General features: G+C 38.0%; 1 long non-coding RNA gene across 1 annotated transcript; it reads right to left on the bottom strand.

Moving 5' to 3' along the window:
• Positions 1-2110: 2110 nt before the first annotated feature.
• On the bottom strand, positions 2111-6263 carry LOC111748043 (uncharacterized). Its single transcript, XR_002783972.2, has 3 exons — positions 6049-6263; positions 5021-5119; positions 2111-3306 (listed from the first exon to the last, which is right to left on the bottom strand). It is a non-coding gene; the product is annotated as an uncharacterized LOC111748043 (long non-coding RNA).
• Positions 6264-6742: the final 479 nt, after the last annotated feature.

Genomic DNA, 6742 nt, shown 5'->3' with positions numbered 1-6742 from the left:
TAGGTCTTACATGCTTTCAAAACACATTCTTACTATTCTGGTCTCTAAAAATTTCATAGTCCATAGAAAATAAAACTGACAAGCTGTTTCAAATAATATTCATTAACTCATCTGTTCAACCTGAATTTCTGCCACATGGTGGATAATATATTAAGTCCTGAGGACAGAGATGAAGTCACAGTGCACGACCTCAAGGAGTTCATAGTTTAAGGGGAATATATAAAAAGCAAACTGTTCATTACAAACTTAAATAGCCAAGGGCTTTTGTGATGGAGAATAATATTTACTAATATTTGTAATTAGAGTAAAAAACCAAACCAAACCCATTGCCGTTGAGTCAATTCTGACTCATAGTGACCCTATAGGACAGAGTAGAGCTACCCCATAGGGCTTCCAGGGAGCTGCTGGTGGATTCGAACTGCTTCGACCTTTTGCTTAGCAGCCGTAACTCTTAACCACTGTACCACCAGGGCTCCGTAATTAGAGTAACCCCTATTTTATTAAATATACACATCTAATTGTGTTAGGCGGTTTCGAAAATGACCCCCAATGATCTCCACTGCCTGGTATTTATGTGGTTGTATAATCCCCTTCCCATGAGTGTGGTCTGGACCTAGTGACTTCCTTCTAGTTTCTAACAAATACAATAGGGCAAAAGTGATGAGATGAAGCAGTCAAGATCAGGTTACCAAAAGCCCATGGTCTCAATCTCTCCCTTCTCCCTCTGGTGGAAACAAACTGCCATCCTGTGAGTAGACATAGGGAGAGGCCCACATGACGAGGGGTCAATGTCTCCAGCCAACAGCCATGGAGGACCTGAGGCCTGCAACAGCCATATGACTGAATTTGGAAGTAGGCCCTCCGCTAGTCAGCCCTAGAGCTGACAATAGGCCCGGCCCATACCCTGATGGAGTTTTGTGGGAACCCCTGATTCAGAGTCATTCTGCTAAGCCAAGCCTGGACTCCTGATGCACAAAAATGTGAGATAAGTTTTGGGGTAGATTGTTACATGGAAATTGATAATTCACTAATAAAAAGATTTAGGAACTGCTTTAAACATTTGAACATAATTACTCAAATTAAGTCCTTTACAAAATTTAAACACAATTAAAAATTTTGTTGAAGGGGCTCTGGTGGTACAGTGGTTAAGTGCTCATCTTCTAACCCAAAGGTTGGTGGTTCGAACCCACCTGCTGCTCCACGGGAGAAAGACGTAGCAGTCTGCTTCCATAAAGATTACAACCTCGTAAATGCTATGGGGCAGTTCTACTCTGTCCTGTAGGGTCACAACGAGTCTGAATCTACTCCACAGCAGGTTTTGTTTTGGTTTTGATAATTCTTTTAAACATGTCAAGCACCTTAAGTAGCAAACAAAACATAAATAGAATTATTACAAAACCTATTGTTATATTTAAATCCATTCAAAACTTAACAGTAGTTTTTGCCTTCATTTTTTATTTCTACAATTTTTTGTACATCTCTAAGGTTCCAAGTATACTTTATTCCTTCCTATACTTTCTCGGATACCTTTCTGGGCTGACAGTAATCTCCCCAGACCAAAATACAAAAAATTCAGGAATCAGTTTATCAAACAACTGACTTTCAGTGGCAGCTTGAGACATGTTTGCTTTTCTCACAGTGATTTAGCTCAAGCTGCTGGCCATTAAGTTAGCCTTCATTTTAGAGCTAAATTTAATTTGTTACAAAAATAAGACATTTTAAATTGTTATCATTCACATATGTGTTTTTATAACCTATTATTTCCTTCAGAGTCCCTGGGTGGTACAGTTAACACACTCGTCTGCTAACTGAAAGGCTGGAGGTTCCAGTCCACCCAGAGGTACCTTGGAAGAAAGACCTGGAGATCTACTTCTGAAAAATCAACCACTGAAAACTCTATGGAGTAAGCTGTACTCTGATGCACACGGGGTTGCCATGAGCCAGAGTTGACTATACAGTGATTGGTATATAAAAAAAAAAACCAAAGCAGATATTTATTGTTTCCACCCTAAATGATATATGTTTTAAGTGTCACTTAGCCAACCTTTCATTGTGTATTGTTCTATCATTATTATATATTGATATTGTCTGTTAGCATTATTATAAATTATGTACAATTTTTTGTATTATTTTAATTTTTAGGGTCATTTGGAAATTCTATCTCCTGAGAAAGAGAAACCAAAATCATGCAATCAGCTCTCTTTTTAGAACATTTAGTTAACTCGTCATTTTAAAACACAGTATTGAACTTCCTTTTCCCCTTTCTACTTTCTCATTGTGTATGATCATACTATTTTTGGTTCTGCTTTTTTCTGGACCATTTGACTTACCTACAATTCCCATTATTTCCCGTTCTTTACTTAAAGATAGGACAAATACCTCTTTATGCTTTATAAACACACATTTTGAGAAATAAGAGAAAATTACTTAGATAACACAGCCTTACTTATTGAAACACATGTTTTTAATATATTCCTCTATTCAAATTACAACTACCTGTGTCTATAAGCTTTTCTCACTTAATTATCATTTTGAACACATGGACTTGTAAAAAGTAATTTATTTCAATTAATTATTATTACTATTAATGTTCATAGTACCACTTGGCCAAAAGGAGTCCCTTCAAACTCCTATTTCTTTTGTCTTGCAGGTTTCCTTATTTGCTGATAATAGTAAGATACTCCAGGTCCAACCTTAATTTTTCTCTCTTCAAGACGTGAAATCAGCTAAACTCCAAGGATCCCTGGTTCTTTTGAGAGGCTTATAACATTAGTATCAAAAATCTGGGTACTAAGGTGCATAAGCTGTGAATGGACAGAAGTGCTGTGACTGCTATGTGGCCACTTTTTTTGCAGCAGGAGACATGAGAGAGAGGACACTTTATAGTCATGGACTTTCTATTTTTTTTTTTTTTTTTAATTTAAGGCATCAAGTTGTCCTTCCCTACTTTTCTTGCACCACTTGGTTCGTAAACCACTAAAACATTCTAAAACAATGAAACTTCAAATTGTTTTCACTTTCTCTCATCTAATACATCCTCCACACTGCAGCCAGGCTGTCCTCATAATTAAAATTCAATGTTTGCCCTTTGTCCTCTCCATTTAAACTTTTCAATGACCTCACTTTGCACTTAATATAAAAATCCAAACCTACCTGATCATCGGACCTCCAACTACTTCTCCATCTTCATCTTGTGTCACTCTTGCCCATTACTCATGGTCTCTGCTCACACTGGCCTCCTTATAGATCTCAAATGCACCCAGATAGGTGTTTGGGCATAATTTCTGTTCTTGGAGGTGTGTTAGTCTAGGGGAAGAAAGCAGTGCAGTAAACAACCACAACAAAAACACAATATCTTCTTCTTGGTGTCATTGGTACCTAGCACAGCACCTGGAACATAGCGGGGCCTGCAATAAATTCTGTGATTAAATTTAAGTAATATCATACTGGGATGACAAAGCAGACAAAAGAAATTAATGCGTAAATTAAAAGCACTGTTGCAACAGTGATTCAAACAAAAAAAATACTAATATCTAGGTAAAAACAAAATTTCAGAAGCATAAAATTATTGGAGATGGCTACAGTCTGATGCAGAACACTGCTCAATAAAAGACAGTGAAAAAGGTGAGTTTAAGAAAATGTTTTCATTGACACATGCTACATATGTGCTAAAGTCCTCTGCCTCAGATTGCTAAACGGACGTGTCTGCCCTTATGTTAAATGCTTATATAGACAAACAAGAACTTTCTGCACTATCTAGGAATAAGTAGTTAATGTATGGAATGTTAACATTTAATGTCATTAAATTAGAATGGTTAACATTTAATAACTGGTTAACATTTAATAAATCACTAATTAATGTTTGTCCTAAGCCCATATTCCTAATGTCACTCACTACAAATTACAGCATTTGCTACAGCTGCTAACCATAGGGTCGGCAGTTCAAATCCGCCAGGCGCTCCTTGGAAACTCTATGGGGCAGTTCTACTCTGTCCTATAGGGTCGCTGTGAGTCGGAATCGACTCGATAGCACTGGGTGGTTTGGTATTATTTTCTTACAACTACTATAACTACAAGAGCAAAAATAATTATAAATCAGACTTTTTATATGCAAGGAGTTCCTGAAGCTCTCCAAAGCCATCATAGCTGCTTTCTTTCAGTTCTTCCATTGGTTGGTGGAAGAAGCAAGACCTAGACTGGAGTATTCGCTTGGATTATTGCAAAAGATCATCAGAAGAGAACCATAAAAAGAATGATGATACACTACTGTTTAATGCATGTTCACAAATCCCTGACATTAACATTTATCTCTCTAAATAAAAAAAAAAGTGTCTTAAAACACAAACATATGTGGACTATATGTCAAATAAAATAAAATGGTTTTTCCTGTATTTTCGACACTGTAATTAATTCTTGGAGTTCCTGGATGTCACAATTGGTTAAGTGCTCCACTACTAACCAAAAGGTTGGAGGTTCAAACCCACCCAGAGGTGCCTTGGAAGAAAGGCCTGGTGATCTGCTTTTGAAATGTCACAGCCCTGAAAACCCCATGGAGTGCAGTTCTACTCTGCACACATTAGGTCGCCATGAGTCAGAAGCCACTCAACAGCAACTGTTTGTTTGACTAATTCTCCGCTCCAGGGAGAGATGATGACCTGACTGCTGCGGGACGTTGAACTCAGCCTCAGTAGAGATGTTATGAGGACACTTATTCTCCACCATGAAAAGATTTATAAGTAAGATTTGTGGATATAAGACACGGGAAGAAACATTTTAATTTGGAATAAAGAAAAAGAGCCTGGGAGCAGTTAAAGTCTGTAATTGACTACCTTAGGAAAAAATGGGTTTCATTTCCCTGGAAGTGTTCATATGTTGGGGGCACGGGGGGGACCACTTGGCAGAGAAATTATAAAGAGAAATTTACAAATTCAATGGATTATTGGACATTTAAGATCTTCTCAAGCCTTTTTTTTTTTTTTCAAGCCTAAGATTTTATGCTTCTATGAGAATAGATGCTTACCACGATCATATTTTCCGTCTATAATTCTAGGCTGTGTTTTCTTCTTTTTGTCATCCTGAGATTTCGCCTCTGCATAAACGTTTTCCTCCTCAGTCATTTCTGGAGGGTAGAGAAACATGTGGAGATGAGATAGGAGGAAAGGAAAACTTCCCCCATAATAGTTCAGGAAAAAAAAAAATTATTATAGTTCATATAGAAGAACCCTGGTGTCCCAGTGTTTAAGCACTCAGCTGCTAACTGAAAGGCTGTTGGTTCGAATCCACCAGCCACTCCCATTTCTGTATGGGGCAGTTCTACTCTGTCCTATAGGGTCGCTATGAGTCAGAATTATCAGCAACTTTTTTTTTTTTAATAGTTCATATATATGGGAAATAGTTGCCGATAAAAATCACATTTTGAGTAAATGGTCCTCATTTACAGGAATTCCTCTGATGGCTCTGATGGTAACATTGGAATTGCCCAGCACTTGCAGGCTTCTGTAGGCCTGAGGAACGCTTAGGAACACTGATACGCCAGAGACAGTTGGGGAAGCAGTTTGATTTGAGGAGGGCAAAACTGTGCAATGTTAACAAAAAACTGTCTTTTCAAGGAGACTCTCCATCTACAATGAGCAGAAAAAATGAAAATAACTGGTCAGAACACATAAAAACAGAGCTAACAGGAAAAGGGCAGACAGAAAGCTGCAGCTTTGGCTGTCTGGGAGAGTTACGAATCTTTAATTTTTAAACCACAAAATCACAAGGGTTTCCTGTTTTGTTGTGTCTTGGTTTGTTTGTTTTTACTCTCAAACCACCTTCTTCTGTATCATAGCACATTCTCTGCACGCTGCAATGCCAGATGATAAAGACTCAATTTATAGCTAATTTATAATAATCCAGAATTATTCTGATTTCTCCATCCACTTTTTGCTATAAGGTTATTCCCATTTGTCAGACTACGCACTATTTTTAATTCAGTGAGTTCCCTCTTCTGTATGATGAGGGCTCTTTGAGATTAGTAACAACCATAGTGGTTCTTGGGCAGATTACCTGAGCATATATAACAGAAAGTCCAGAGGTCCAGAGGCTAAGGGCTGGTTCAGCAGCTCAACAACATCACCAGTGCCGTTGGCTCTCCAGATCTTTCCAATCTTCCATCACTGGCATATTTGTAACCTCTTGCCTACAACATGATTGCCACAGCTCTAGGTATCTCGTCAGTGTTCAAGACAGCAAAACAAGAGTTAAAGCAATGCAAGCCACTCCTGACATCCTCTTGCCAACTTTAGCTTAAGTTTCAATAGCCAGAGGTAGGTCACAAGACCTCTCTAGCTGCAAGGGGGGCTGGAAAAGTGAGTAACTTGTGGGAAGGCAGGAGAAAGGTGATTTAAAATGACTCATGGATTGGCCAACAGTCTACCACCTTATGCCTAAGGATTAGACAAGATTTTACCAAAGATCAACAAATTTTTGAGGGACTACTATAATTTCCAAAATAAATGTGAAGGTCAGGGATCCAAACAGGATTTTATTTCCCAGAGAAGGAACAAGGAACTATATACTACAATGTATGTAGAAAAATACATACTCATTTTCAAAACTCATTTCTAGTGGATTCCTTTGAAAAGTCTATCTTGATAAATCCCTTGCCTCAGCCAAGTTAATCCTGTCTTCCCTGTGAGTTCTCAGAGCACCTTAATTATGCCCCAGTTAGTTATATTTTCACATTGCATTTCAAATATTT

The sequence above is a fragment of the Loxodonta africana genome, chromosome 4 (genome assembly GCF_030014295.1).
Source record: "Loxodonta africana isolate mLoxAfr1 chromosome 4, mLoxAfr1.hap2, whole genome shotgun sequence".
Classification (NCBI taxonomy): Eukaryota; Metazoa; Chordata; class Mammalia; order Proboscidea; family Elephantidae; genus Loxodonta; species Loxodonta africana.
Note: the sequence above shows the minus strand (reverse complement) of the source record. Positions and strands in the feature narration are given on the sequence as shown.